Genomic DNA, 15,927 nt, shown 5'->3' on the forward strand with positions numbered 1-15,927 from the left:
TCTGACGAGAAGCTTGGTGCCCTTTTTTTACGTTGCTTCCCCACCATACTGTATCTAACTCTCTCTCTCTGTTCATTGTAGATAGGTTGCTTTTTATTGAAAACATTAACCAATGGCAATCAATACCGCATTAAACAGAAGTAACTGCAGCTGCTTGCCAATCAATTCTAATTGTAAGGTACCTTACCATTAATATAAAAGTGTATTACATAATGTTTAGAAGTTGTTAAACCCATCTCAAGAGGCGGCACAAGTGGCACAACGGGATAAGGAGGGTGGATGATTAGCGAGGAATAGGCCTACCCGGTTAGTCTACCTGTCACAACATATCGTGTGAACATATTACTGACAGTTTGATAATTTAGTTAATAGTTTATATTTTACTGATAACTTAAACTATGTTAAAATAAATGTTACTGGAATAATTTGAGGAATGTTTCATTTGCATAGAACGTGTTCTCTTTCTTAACGCCGTCATGCACCTTCGCGTGAAGTAGAAAATCGATTCCTGAGCAATCGATGCCAACTAATTCAGCACCTTCACTCGGGACAGCGCCTTTCTAACATCGAACACACTTAGGAACATAAACAACTTTGGAAAGATATATCTTTTGAGTCTTCTTAGCGTGCTAAGAGCGAGCGTTATCGGGGAACCGACCCCTGTTTTTTTGAGGATTTAAATTTATTTTTAGGTTCCATGTCTGGCAACATTTTGACAGTACATCCATGGGGTGCTGCAAGCCCTCTTTCGTAGGTGACAGCAACACCAAGTCCACGGCAAAAAGCAAGCAGAATTTTTTTGCAGAATTCTCTCTCTCTCTCTCTCTCTCTCTTTCTTTCTCAGAGAGGTACAGGTACAGAGGGAACAGGGACAGTCAAGGAATTACAATGCTGTTGTCCTTGACGTCAAGAAAGACATCGGAAGAGAGCGAGAGAGATATATGAAAGACACACACACTCTCACGTGCAAACACGCGGACGCGGACACACACACACACACACACACACACAGAGAGTTAATCAAGTTCGGTAGTGTTTATGGGCAACTCCACGCAAAACTGTCACATCCATAACGGCAACTAAATACCATGGCATTGTGTTGCCGTTATGGACGTGACAGTTTTGCGTGGAATTGCCCTTATACTAATTTGACAGATTGTCTTCAGGTTCCAGGCTCACACTGGCAATATCAGAAATTCAATTCTCTGCATTGCAAGTCAGTTTAGCATCAAAATGAAGTTGAGCTGTTTTTTTTTTAAGAAAAATAAATACCTACTCTGTTGCTTTAAAAGTAACCATGCATTTAAAAAAAGAACACGTCAAAGACCTCATTATGCACCTAAAGATGACAAACACATGATAAATCCTAAGATGATATAAGAATAATAAGAATAAATAACAATAAATTAAGAAATAATGAATCCTGCGATGGGGAGGAAACATGATGAACCAGAAGACGCTGTCAATGAATTCAGTCTGTTTGCTAGCGAGAGATGAATTGTAAACAAATCCATCGATTCCGGCAGAACACGGCAATACAGTGTGAGTAACATGTCATGTGTTCGCTGTGGCAGGAAGAGATGTGTGTGTGTGTGTGTGTGTGTGTGTGTGTGTGTGTGTGTGTGTGTGACAGAGAGGTGGGGGAGGGAGAGAGAATAATGTGTTTGAGCACATGTCCTGTCTATACCTGTGGCACGTGAGCAGTCTCACACTTGGACATATCAAGTGTCTCAGAACTACTGGACCACACACACACACACACACACACACACAAACACACTGAGAATTGTGATCCAGGAGGATAATTGTGGAAAGAATAATCTTGTCTATCTGAATAGCATCATTTAAGTGATCTAAATGTCGGTTCAGCTTTTCTTCTCCTTATGCTCTAACACATTTTCACTTCCAATTTTCAAAACAGCTTTGTTGAAAAGAACACATACAAACCCAGTGAATGAGAACCATCACTGAAATGTAATTTACTCACTGAGCAATAATATGGACTAATGGCCATTATCAAGTTATGTGGTTGAGCAACAAAGGATGACTTGCCCAATTTGCAAATTCCAAATGGCAAATAATGTTCTTCATCCAAAACATGTAGTATGCATCTGTGTTCTTGTGTTTAAAACAGGCATTGCAATCGAAATACAAGAGAGTTTAGTATAAGTGAAGCTAAAGAATATTAATGTAATATTTTGGAGGATCACAACATGACCACAGACTGGATGAGAATGAGCAGAATGTTGAATCTCAGCAGGCTAAAATGCTTTGTGTCTTTACCATGGCCTCAGGTCAGCTTTACTGGGGCCTCATTTATAAAACAGCTTATTATGACCGCCGCGCAGCGAAGCGGCGGTCATATAGGTTTAGTCAGATTTTTTTTTTTTTTTTTTCGTGATGTCCAAATTTCCGTCAATGATTCCGGGACACTGAAAGACCGGGTAGACAAAACTTGGTGGGCATGTAACCCCATATGGATAGCATGGAACCATCGTTTTTCGTTTTGATCTGTAGCCCCCACGCTGGACTGCACCCCCCGAAAGGAGGGTAGGGCAGACACAGTTTTCTGTGAATATCTCGAGAACCGTAAGGTTTAGGAGGACCATTATTTTTTTGTATGTTGATCTCAAGGGGCCATGTCAACGCATTCCATAACCACTCATTTCATGTATAACGCCACCTAGTTAAACACAAAAAAGTAAAAATGAGGTGGTGTAATTGAAGGTATCTGTGACCTAACATAGTCAAAACTGCACGAAATTGGAAGTGTAGGATCATTATGACACCCTCTGTATGCACGCCAAGTTTTGTGGAATTCCGTTCATGGGGGGCCTTACAATAAATTAATTTATGTTACTATACACCAACTGGCCTGTAGGTGGCCGGAGACAGTTTTCTGTGAATATCTCGAGAACCGTAGGGCCTAGGAGGTCCACCTTTTTTTTGTATGTTGGTCTTAAGGGGGCATGTCAACCCATCCCATTACCACTTATTTCATGTATAGCGCCACCTAGTTAAAAATTAAAAAGCATAAAATTAGGTGTTTTCATCTCAATATCTCTGGCTGACAAGGTCAAAACTGCACAAAATTAAAAGTGTAGGATCATTATGACACCCTCTGAATGCATGCCAAGTTTTGTGTACTTTCGTTCATGGGGGGCCTTACAATAAAATAATTTATGTGTACATTTAGTGACGTACACCAACAAGGATTCCCGGGACACTGAAAGACCGGGGTACACAAAACTTGGTGAGCATGTACCCCATATGGATAGCATGGAACCGTCATTTTCGTTTTCATCTGCAGCCCCCCCGCTGGACTGGACCCCCCGAAAGGAGGGTAGGGCAGACACAGTTCTCTGTGAATCTTTTATGGTATGTTGGTCTCAAGGGCCCACATAAACCTGGCTCATAATCACTCATTTGTGATTTGCCCCCCCGTAAAAAAATGAAAATCAGTAGGATTAAAAAGAAAGCCAAAATAAATATTCATCATCATCATCATGGCTGCATTTTCAGTATTGGCGAGAAGTAGTCGTTTGTCCACTAGATGGCGATCGTTGCAGTGAGACGTAATTTTGTTGGAAGTTAAAAGGGGTTGGAAAAACAATGGACGCCCATACAAGGACTGTAATTTACCGCATTTAACATCTAATAAGGATAGGACGATGTTCACATGAAGTGTAATTCCCATTTCTTCTTGAAGCCTAAATAAATCTGAGGATGTTTATCGGACATGCTTGGTTTTTACTGCAGGTAACGTTAATCTTGTAATATCAATAAGGACCTAGGTATTGTTACCGTTAGCGTTGGTTGAGTGATGGAGGCATTTGATTTATTGCATTTGTAGAAAACTATAAATGCGGTTATACCAAGCAAATGTATAGCAGCACTGTTTGTATCTTTCGACTGTCATTTATTGCACGTGCTACAAAATCATTCTGTGCAATGGAAGATTTACCAACGTTATAACCGGGTCTGATGGAGTTTTGCCTATACATGCGTGAGACTGAGACGCCTGTTTATTTTGTTTTAAGTGCGTGCAGGGTGTGAGAGGGGAATCGATGTGCTATGATTACAGCTTGGTAGTTGTAGTCTGTGAAATTAAAAAGCACGTGTGTGTGAAGTATCCAAACAATGACACCTTCATTTCATTATGGCTGTTTTAGCAAAACACCTTAAGCTACTGTGTAGTAGGTCCCATTTAGAAGTGGCTACTTCATTTGCGCTTTCCTTGACTCATGGAGCTGCGTGAATGTTATTACAACTTTTCGCCACGATATGACAGTTTAAGTCCGCTTGATACTGTAAGGCGTAAGCCATTGGTTTCAAAGGAGATTTTATTTGTGTCGCCAGCATAGCCTATTGACAATTTATGTTGTCAATAGGCCTACCTTATAATCCTACCTGTAGCTTAGGAAGCTAACAACTTTCTATTAGGATCTAGTTTGTTAGTTACCGTTTTGTCATAACTCCCTGATGCATTTTTTGCATTTAGAATAGCCAGAGCGTGTATATCTCAATCGAAAATTAAACAATATCGGGTGCCTATGGACTAGGCTGGGTGAACCCAGCCTGATCTGCCCGCTATTTATTTTTTTGATTTCTTAAAAGATTGAGCTTGGTCTGATGAAAGCCAGACTAGCCATGGACCTCAGTTAAACAATGCAAGGGAACATGAATCAGCCTATATTTGCACTAACAATAACGGACAAAAGCTCTTCAACTTTTGGCCCGTTAAAATGTGTATGAACAGTCTAGCTTAACGCATTTCATCAAGGCCCATTTGGACATGTCAGTTATTTGCACCACTGGTTAGATGTAAAACAGCACTTCGTTTCAGACTAGGCTACTGTTACTTAATTTGTGCATTAACAATAACGTTTCAGACTACTGTTACTTAATTTGTGCATTGACAATAAAGTATTACATGAACTAAAGATGACTAAAATCTTATGTAGAAGAAGAAACATTCAAAAAAAAATCCATCCATCCAAAAATGACCTTTGTTTTTGATAGCTGTTGAAAACGGCATGGAACTGACAGAGATGTTTTTGTTTATAAATACATAATAAATAAATAAATAACATTATGCTGATACCTTTTGCTTTTCCCAAATACAATGTAGCCTACAGGTGTAAGTGACCTTTCATCAATCCAGTTGCAATGGATGAACTGTGATGAACTGCCCTACTTGTGATTGTTTAGAGATTTTAAAGGTTTTATAACAATTCTACATCTTCTTTGGCTATTCTACAATCTATTCACCTTTTCAGCACCAGTAGGGTACTTTCTGTGCAGCCGCACACACACACTCAGGCATGCCAAACAAGCATACACAAAAGTTTCAAGAGTGGGGGATGGAGTAAAATATGGAGACAAATTGAAGTGTGATTTATTTTCGCGGAACGGATGTACAGGACTGAGCGGCGGTCATATTTTGTACCGCTATGCGGTACATCTAGTTTATTTATATTCTTATATACAGATTTGATCTTAGACTGTGTATGCGCTCCAATCCTCGCCTACACATTTAGATTTAAAAAACATGTATTTGACGTGGAAAAGTGCTTTTCTCCACATCACATGTTGTTGTTGTTGTTGTTTAACTCTTCTGCATGCTCATCCCTCATTTTGCATTTTGCGCCCCAGAGAAACTTCCTGTACCACAGGACCCCCCTGTTCCCAGATGGCGGACCACTGCAGATCTATTCACAAGTTCAATTACAGTTTGTGCCTATTGCTTGAACACTGGCAAACCTCTGCTCATTGTGTTAAAACTTTACACACAAGCACACAAGACAACACTGGGAAATAAACCATTCACATCTATGTGAAATTGAAACTCTGATATCAAAACCTAGCAATCCTTTGTCAAAATGTCACTCTGATGACAAAATTATACACATTTGCATCATGTGTCTACTCTTTCAGATTAGCAGAAACACACATTTCTGCAACACACATTTTCACTGCTTTTATTCAGTTCATTGCAACCCTTACAGTTATGTTGTTTTTCCAACAAAGGTTTTTACAACAACCAAAAATGAAAGTACCGTATTTTCCGGACTATAAGTCGCACCGGAGAATAAGTCGCACCAGTCATAAAATGTGTCATGAAGAGGAAAAAAACATATATAAATATATATATGTTGCACCTGAGTCGCAGGAGCAGCCAAACTATGAAAAAAGTGTGACTTGTAGTCCGGAAAATACGGTACTGAAAGGTTACAAATGATCCATTATCTGTAGATCTGATTTTGCTATCTGGGTTGGAATTGTTATTAGGGTTACATAACTTAAAGGCTGACTAAAACGGTGTGCATGACCAGTTGTAACAACCATTGGGAGTGATGTCACTGTATCCAGGTACGGTAAGTGAACTTGTTTGTGATGCATTTTAAAAGACAGTGTTTTCTACAATACTTTCAAAAAAGCCATCTGTTTTATTTTACACAAAACAACTCAAATGTTTTCCAGTAATTTACATCTTGCAATCTCTCTCTCTCTCTCTCTCTCTCTCTCTCTCTCTCTCTCTCTCTCTGTGTCTGTGTTTATGAATGTGTAGGCTATGCACATCTATGTGTGTGTGTGTGTGAATACATTGCTCCTTTGTTAACTGACACCTTGACATTTGTAAAGGTCATCAAAATTCACATCCGACACTTTCATTAGCTCCATTTGTGTGTGTGTGTGTGTGTCCGAGTGCACGCACATGCTTCAAGGAAAGGCATATGGTGATCCACTTGAGTTTTTTGATGTAGCTGCTTCATTTCACAAAATAAATCTCAACTTCAAAATCTGAATCTTGCCTACTTTCTTGTTTACTACATCCACTTTCACTCTAATATGTTACACACAGCATAAAGCATGTTAGCTGTGGAAGCTGCCAAATTGGCTGGTATAAAAGGCCCTACTACAACTTATTTGCAGATAAGTTATATTGTTACTTAGCATGTACAAAAGGCAATTGGCAAGCAGGAGTAGCTATCATTGGTTAGCTCTTACAGAAAATGTGATTGTGTCTTATGGCCTCCTTACACCAAACAACTTTGACAAGATTTGGGAAAGATTCTTGAAAGATTGGAGTCTTTTAACTAATGCCACCCACTTTACTCAAAAGACTACAATCTTTCCCAAATCTCGTCAAAGTTGTTTGGTGTAAGTAGGCCATTAGTTGCAGATTGAGCCATCATAGACTATAGCTCTTAGAGAATGTGTTATCATTGCTTATTTGAGCTATCTAGATAGTCAGAAAAGCTCTACTTCTAACTTAGCTGCAAAAGTCACTATCATAGGCTAGCCAGTATACAAGGTGCTATCATAGCTAATACTTCATTCCAGTCGTAAACTCGAACGACCTGACTTTCAAACAAAAGTGTATCCCGACCTCCAAACAAAAGTGTGTTTGAGATCAGCTCAGATCATGAGATCAGCTCGGAAAACCTGTGGTAACATGATTGTGTTTTTGTGTTGTCTTTACAGAGAATGCATAATTAAGTTATTAAACGGTTGCTACGGTTTAACAAGAAGGACAATGTATCGGGTGAATGTTTCTATTTGTAGTTTTAATTTTGTGATAATTTTGTGTTGGTCTCTTCTGCTCATTTTTGTAAGTCGCTTTGGACAAAAGTGTCTGCTAAATAAATACATGTAAATGTACACAAGGTAATATCATAACTTAGCTGTGGAAGCTATCATAGACTAGCCAGTGCACAAGATATTATCATAACTTAACTGTGGAAGCTATTATAGACCAGCCAGTGCACAAGGTAATATCATAACTTAGCTGTGGAAGCTATCATAAACTAGCCAGTGCACAAGGTACTATCATAACTTATCTGTGGAAGCTATCATAGCCAGTGCACAAGCTGTGGAAGCTATCATAGACTAGCCAGTGCACAAGGTAATATCATAACTTAGCTGTGGAAGCTATCATAGACTAGCCAGTGCACAAGGTACTATCATAACTTAGCTGTGGAAGCTATTATAGACTAGCCAGTGCACAAGGTACTATCATAACTTAGCTGTGGAAGCTATCATAGACTAGCCAGTGCACAAGGTACTATCATAACTTAGCTGTGGAAGCTATCATAGACTAGCTAGTGCACAAGGAACTACCTTTGTTGTTTGATTGATGCTGCTATCGTAGCTTAGCTGATGATGGAAATGGGAAGCGTACAGAGTGAGGTGTTTGTACACACACTTCCAGGTGATAGCCGATGTGGCGTGCAGCGTCACTCAGCGGGCCAATCAGGCCCTTTGAACAGAGAAAGCGGCCCCTTGGCCTGATGGGAACACCAGATTGCCCACACGACATAAGGTCAGGCACAGAGAGCACGTCACAGACACGGTCGGTGGAAACACAAATGCCGTACCATCGAGAAACATGAAAGGTGTTTGCAAGATAAATACTACAGAAGAAGATAAGGAGGGGAACATTTTTGACGCATGTCTGCATAACATATCTTTTTAAAACATATTTGTTTGGTCTTTTCACCTGTATTCATATCTGTGAAGAGTGACATGAAGTGAGAGAGAGAGAGAGAGAGAGAGAGAGAGAGAGAGATGAGGGTGGGATTGGGATTCGTTGGGACTTGGACCCGGATTGTGATATGGATGCTACTTTGTGTGGCACATGTCCTCCTCTATGTATTTTTGGTTGGTTTATGTTATTTCTTTATTCTGTTTTTTTCCTTTTGGACTTATATATTTATTTATTTCTCTCTCTCTCTCTTTCTCCTGTCTCTGAATTTCGCTCTTCACAGACCTCTTTCTAAATTCTCCATCCCCTCAACTATTCTAATTTGTCCATCCATTCATCCATCCCCTCATGTCACCTGTGATTAGACCTTAAGTGCATTTCTCTGCCCTGGATCGGCCTGTTCTTCACTGTCCACTGACCAGTGAATGTCCCTTTCTTTATTTCCACAACAATACAATGGTACCCCTGCCCCCCAACACATACACACACATCACACACACACACACACACACTTTAATGCGAGGTGCCCCTGCTGTCTCTAGACTGGAACAGCACCTGAATGAAGCCCTTTTCTGCTTTTCTTCCCTCCTTCATTTTGACTGCCGCTGTAGAGCGGTCATATTGGTTTTGTCAAAGTTTAGTTAGAGATTTTTGGTCGATAATTTCCAGGACACCTTAAAGCAACACCAAAGAGTTTTTTGTACCTTAAAATAATGTTTCCAAAATCGTTTCAGTGGTTCATCAACTTGTAACAGTGTGCACGGCACTTCTGCATTTGCTTCGCGGCCCTCTATTGGCTATAACCGCACTATGTAAGTTTGCCAGATCGGGTAGCGGATCTGTAGTTCGATGGAATGAGACATAAGAAACTACAAATTTGACTTGCGTTTGATGTCGCAATACATCGTACTTTCATAAATCATGCAACATATTCTACCTTGTCTGTGGACATTGTTATTTGCAAAGCCGGTGCTGGATAAACAAATAGCGTGCATGCGACAGAGGGAAAGTTCTTTGGTGTTGCTTTAACACTGGAGCACATGAAACAAGGTCATTGGCTTAATCTGCACACATCTGCATCAGAAAGGGAGGGGAGGGGGGGATTACTCATCTCGGCAGCTCTTCCTTCCAGTACCAGTTGCTTCAGCAGAGAAAAGTTAAGTTTGGTGTGAGAGATAGTCATTCACAGTCATGGCATTACTGCTGGATAGCACAAAGGTAAGGCCTTCTTAAGATACCGCAGATATGTATTAAGTCAAACTTTAGATTTAGAACTGTGGACACTGTTATAGGTCATGAGTACTTAAAACCTCACTGGACCAATGCCATTTTACATCTAGCGTTGTGAGCGATCATGCCGTATAAATCAGGCAGAACTACTTGTGAGAGTGAATCTGCTGAATGTAAACCTTTCAGGGTTTTCCGTTGGCGATGAGGAGCGGTGTGAGGTCCCTGTCTTTCGTGATTCTGTTCATAAGTCAAGGTAAACCGAACATTTCATGTGTTGTTTGAACTTTTCCTTCCTGTGACACTAATACTGTTGACTTTTATATGCAAGAAGAACATTGTATAGTTTGCAGCAATCAACTGGTAAGTTAGTACATTCTACAGTATATGTAGGCCTACAGTAAAGGTGTACAGTAGCTACATTTAATCACCTATGAAAAATACCATAACTTAATACGCCAATAATCACAGTACTGAACTTTTATCATGGTTAATATTACACTACTACAGTATAGCAGGCATTTTGGGATTCATTTTTAGGCTACTGTGAGTTAACAATAGTAAAATAAGTACATGCTGTGAAATAAAACCAGAGAGAGCGAGCTAGTTTTACAACCATTTTCACACATTCTCAGTTGTTGCATCAGCATATCCAAACTAACACCTTCAGTCACAAGGCCTACTTCCTGACACCATTAGAGACAGAAAGAGGGGAGAGAGAGAGAGAGACTATTATATTATTACAAAACAGTAAAATAGCGGACAAAAACAATACAAAATGTTACTTTAGCATAAATAATAGTTTAAAGTAAAGCCACATTTGAATAATAATTAGGCTAATAATAATACGTCTGAACTATTGATTGTGACAACACCTACTCCTACAATTATGTGTGATCCAAGTAAAATTATGATTTTACAGTATGGTGTTCTATTGTAATAGAGTTTGCACTTACATTGATTTCACAGTACACTTCTGAATAAGCTATTTCACTGTGGAATAAGAATAACCCTATTAAATACTGTGAAATCATGGTGGGAAAATGTCATTAATGTTTTGATGTTAACAACTATTTGAAATATTCTGTATTTGGAATATTTTTTGTGTAAAACAACAGCCTTTTTGAGAACTGATATGGGTGAGAGAGATAGGCTACAGTCAGAGTTTCCAGTGTTCTTAAAATAAATTGAGGAAGTAAGACTGAATGTAGCATTAATGTCATCAAATGCTATCTTCATAATCTGAAATGAAGTTGTTTAGCAGTGTATGTATCTCTCTTTTAGGTGTTTGTGGTCAGTGGTCGAGTGTCACTTACCAACAGGAGAGTGTCTGTGCCTTTGTGGGGCATTCAGTGAGCATGTCCTGCTCTTACGCCAACTTCACGCATCAACACTTACTGGACAAAACTTTCTGGACAAAAGAGGGCACTAATGGGTATCCTCCTGATCTAACAAACGACTGGAACTACAGAGACAGAACCCGCGTGGACTATCGGAGTGAAACAAAACAAAGCAATATATGTAATTTACAGATAGACTCAGTGACCACAACAGATGCTGGTAGATATTACTGTGTCAAAGAAATATCCCATAGAAGATACGTTGGGCAGCCAGGGGTTAACCTGGATGTTATAGGTAAAGAGAAACATATTCCAAATGCTCTGAATCATCCTCTTCTTATGACCAATGGCAGCACTGCAGTCATTTGTATTTAGTGCTTTTTGTATTTTAGTATTTTTTGTCTAATGCCCTCGAGCAAATGTATATATACAATTTGAAAACAACATTGGATATGTTAGCATTTTATTCACACACGTTCTTGCCTTAGACTCATAATAACAGGCATGGATTTGAATCCGCAGCTCGCAATACATACTGCTAACGTGCTGTGGAAACAATGCAATGAGAAAAGGCAGTGATATGAATATTTCCTACTTTGACATATTGACGGCACAATGTATCAGAAATCAGTTCAGTCATTTGTAGCATTTTATTTAACATCTATAGAAGACTCATGGGAACATTCAAACAAAAAATAATCTTCTGAGAACTTCTTCATCTGTGCGCTCACCCATGGAGGCTTGTGTCCATGTAGTGTGGTAATATGTATTTGTTTGCAGAGTTGATTAAATTGGCATTATTTCTTTTGGGTCAGTATTAGCACATTGCATCGCATAACACAAATTAGAGCCCCATATGTGTTATATCAACATAAGAACCCAGACCTGTTTCTCCTAAAGAGAAAATGTTCTAAGATATTAATTAGACAAACTAATGACCAGTGATCTTCAGTGTTGCTTATCATTCACTTATGCTCGTTAATTATCGTTTATTCTTCCGTTGTAAATGACCTAAAACACACACACACACACTAATGAATACATTTGTCTCACAGAAGCCCCACAGACTCCATTGCTGTCCATCAGTCCCCGTGGTAACATACTGTACGGAACAGACGTGACTCTGACCTGCATGAGCAGATCCGATCTACCAGTGCTGAGGTACAGCTGGTACAAGCACAATTTCTCTACACACCTGCACACGTCTACTGGAAACACATACACCATCAAAAACATCAGACTTGAAGACAGTGGAGAATATCAATGCTACTCAAACTATGAATGTGGCTATCAGTGCTCAGAGACTGTGTACCTACAGGTTATCTGTAAGTAGCCTTTTGATCTCTTTTGGAAAATCAGACACAATTTATACCAGGTCCCCTGTTATGGAGTTGATTTTGTTTTAATGATCCTTAAGAGCCATTCTTTTCACTTGCACATTTACTTTCAAATATAACTGATTTTTTCAACAGTTAGGTCTGGCCGAGCTATTTATTAATTTTTGATTGGGCGAGAGGCATTCTATGAGTCATCACAAGTGGCGATATCCCAGCACAGCACCACTCTGGTAGTAATCACTCTTGCATATTGCACTGAATTACCAACATGAACGTTTGTACGTTCGTGATAGTTTCTCGCTAAGTATTACAAAATGTAAGGGCACAAATGCTTAACTTATTTGTTAATTCAGAGCTACAGTACTGCCGTTTTAGAGGTAGCTCCGCCATGTTGGATCATTTTTTTCGATTTCACTTTCAAGCAACGTACGTCTCAAGTGGTGTCACGTTGCTTGGCAGCGGTAAATGAAAAGGCTAAAGATTAGAACTATATGTGTGGGCAGAGGATGAACGAAATAAACATAGAAATAGCTGTAACTGCCTTCGGCACATGGCCTTCGGCCTCGTACCTACGGCCGAACTGCCGTGGCAATATCCTTTACCAACCCCACTCCCACTCGTGTCATATTGCTTAATTAGCAACACTTCCTGAGAACTATGATGTATAAACAATTATTTTGACGCATATGAGGCATCAAGAATACTCTTTCCATAAAATGTACAAAGATTTTTATTGAAAGTGTGACTCATCTTCCAATAACTTATTGTTATCATAATATCTTATCTCCACTAAACATGTCTCCTTTCTCCTCACCTTCATCATGTCATCTGTAGCTGGTCATCTGTCCCCTGTAATGATTGCTGTGATATCAGTCTGTGCAGTTGTGCGTCTCCTCTGTGTGGTTTTAATGCTGAGGTAAGTGAATATGACAATGAGCATAACATCTGATCTAATGATGGCCATCTATCTAATTTGGCACAAGTGAAAGTTGCGCTGGTAAAGAATATTCCCATGGCAGTGATTCAGCAGTATAGGCTGGAGGCCGAGTGCTACAGGTAACAGCCGTGGGGAAATATCATTTACCAAGATGAGGGGTGTGATATTGCTTTTATTCAGTAGTTTTACAACTAATCTAGTTTAAAAACATCAAATTGTGTTTTCTATTGCTTTTATTTGTTCATTCTCCACCCCCCTCCCCCCAAAAAAATGGTTCCAACCTTAATCTTGCAGTCGTGCATTGCCAGCAACAAAACATATCACTCGACAGCCAAGTTCAGTGAGATAGGCTGTAAGTGCCCAATATTTTGCATACTTGCTTGTCTATACATGAAATATTAAATTGAACATTCACCCTATTCCATTTACTCCATTTTCTCAATCAGTAATTGTCAAATGTGACATCTGGAAATTGCTGCTCTCTTGCTTTTAATGAATGGAGTGTAACCTTAGACAATTCAATCAAATTTTCTTTAGATGAGCCATCTCTGCTTCAGTGCAAAATGTGAAGTGATTACTAGCAGCGAAGAGTCTGAAATGTCTCTCATCCATTCAGATTAATTGCATGCAGTAGCCTGGGAAGTTGTGGGTTCAATTCCCCCCTTCCACCACTGAGCCCTTTAGCAAGGCACTTGACCCTGAAGTCTAATATGGTATCATTTTAAAAGGCTAACTGAGAAAACGTTGGAGAACCCTTTTGCAATTATGTAAGCACATAATGTAATTTTGGAAACTGCTGCCCTGTTTAACTGAACTAGTATTTCGTTTTGTTAGTTTTTCTTATCTTCTACTGTCTCTATTGTACAGTGGAGTTTGGTTATATGTTTATACTTATACTTATATTTACCATTTCTGCTCTAAGTGCATGTTGTGTATGATGTCTGTATGCTACTGAGACCTTTGAATTTCCCCTTGGGGATCAATACGATCTTTCTATCTATCTATCTATCTATCTATCTATCTTTAAAAAAAAACAATGCAACTGATCTCGGCTGGTATTCTGTGGAATGGACATTTCTAAGTGACCCTAAACTTTTGAACATCAGTGTAAATCCAGTCATACATATATCATCATGTAATGATGTGCTAGACTTTTGTATAAACTTACGTTCTTTTGAATATTACAAGTTTTTAATTTCCATGTGCTATTTATGACCTGCAGTCTTCATTGACCTGAGCTACTGTAATACAATAATGAGGGGGAACTATTCTGTGTGTTTTTTATTGCAGCAAGAAAATCAAGAAAGAATCAATAACACGGGCAGGACATGAAAAGGTAAGAAAGAGAACATTATAGACAGTTTTGTGGTGTGATATGATAGTCATTGCTAGCTATCTGTTATCTTCTTAGAATACCAGGGATGGTTTGACCCAACCTGATGCAGTTTACCAGAACCTGAACCCCAACACCACTCAACCTGATGCAGTTTACCAGAACATGAACCCCAACACCATCCAACCTAATGCAGTTTACCAGAGCCTGAACCCCAACACCATCCAACCTGATGCAGTTTACCAGAGCCTGAACTCCAGCACCATCCAACCTGATGCAGTTTACCAGAGCCTGAACCCCAACACCACCCAACCTGATGCAGTTTAAAAGAGCCTGAACCCCAACACCACCCAACCTGATGCAGTTTACCAGAGGCTGGAGCCAGACACCATCCAACCTCTACCAAGCCATGAAGTAAAATTAATCTTAAAGCCCCCCTGTGTAAGAAATTCTCCCATCTAGTGGTTAGGAGTTATATAGCAACCAACCTCTCAAGCGCTGCCTCGTTTAGAACTACGGGAGCCGTCACACATCAAAACTGACACTAGTTCTGGAGTCCTAGCACGTTGAAGCATAAACTTCTCTGAAAGCGTAACTCTAAGCCAAAATGCACCCTAGGGTGTTTTGTGAATGTACACGAGTCAAACTTTCGTTTAAAAGCATAATTATGTCTGAAGCGCCACTTTCAAGCTTGTCCGTGTTGTGGAGTTTTGAATGGGAACTATTTTTTGATACATGATCGCATCAAAATCGCTAGGTAGTAGGCTACTGCAGCTAAGGACTCTGGTTAAACTATATTGTTGCAAACTAAACTGAAATAACACGTTCAGCAACTTTGTGGTCTATTAGTCCTAGCATAACTATGTTAGGTTTTGTTGTCAACTGTCTCTGGGTCTAGAAACTAGAGATCAAGTGAGTTGGTGACAGATCATGAACAAAGTTATTTCTCTTTATTTATTTCGTTGGAAAATACAATGTCAATGTCAGACTGTTAGGAAGATATGACTTGTAGAAAATGGGCTCAGAACTCACATTGCTAAATGTAGGGAAATTCTGCAGATGAATCCAAGCTAATGTTTTTCTATGCATCCAGACGCCAAAGACTGAGCTGTATTCGCATGTTATGTCCCTTGCTGGCTACCGGTATTTTAACATGGCGCATGTACATTGCTAGTCGCCCCTGTGCTATGTAGATTTAAATGAGGATTTCTAAGCCAATAGGTATGTTTCGAATTGGTGGTGGTCATAATTAAACATGAATGAGG

This window comes from Alosa alosa, chromosome 7 (assembly GCF_017589495.1).
Source record: "Alosa alosa isolate M-15738 ecotype Scorff River chromosome 7, AALO_Geno_1.1, whole genome shotgun sequence".
Taxonomy (NCBI): Eukaryota; Metazoa; Chordata; class Actinopteri; order Clupeiformes; family Clupeidae; genus Alosa; species Alosa alosa.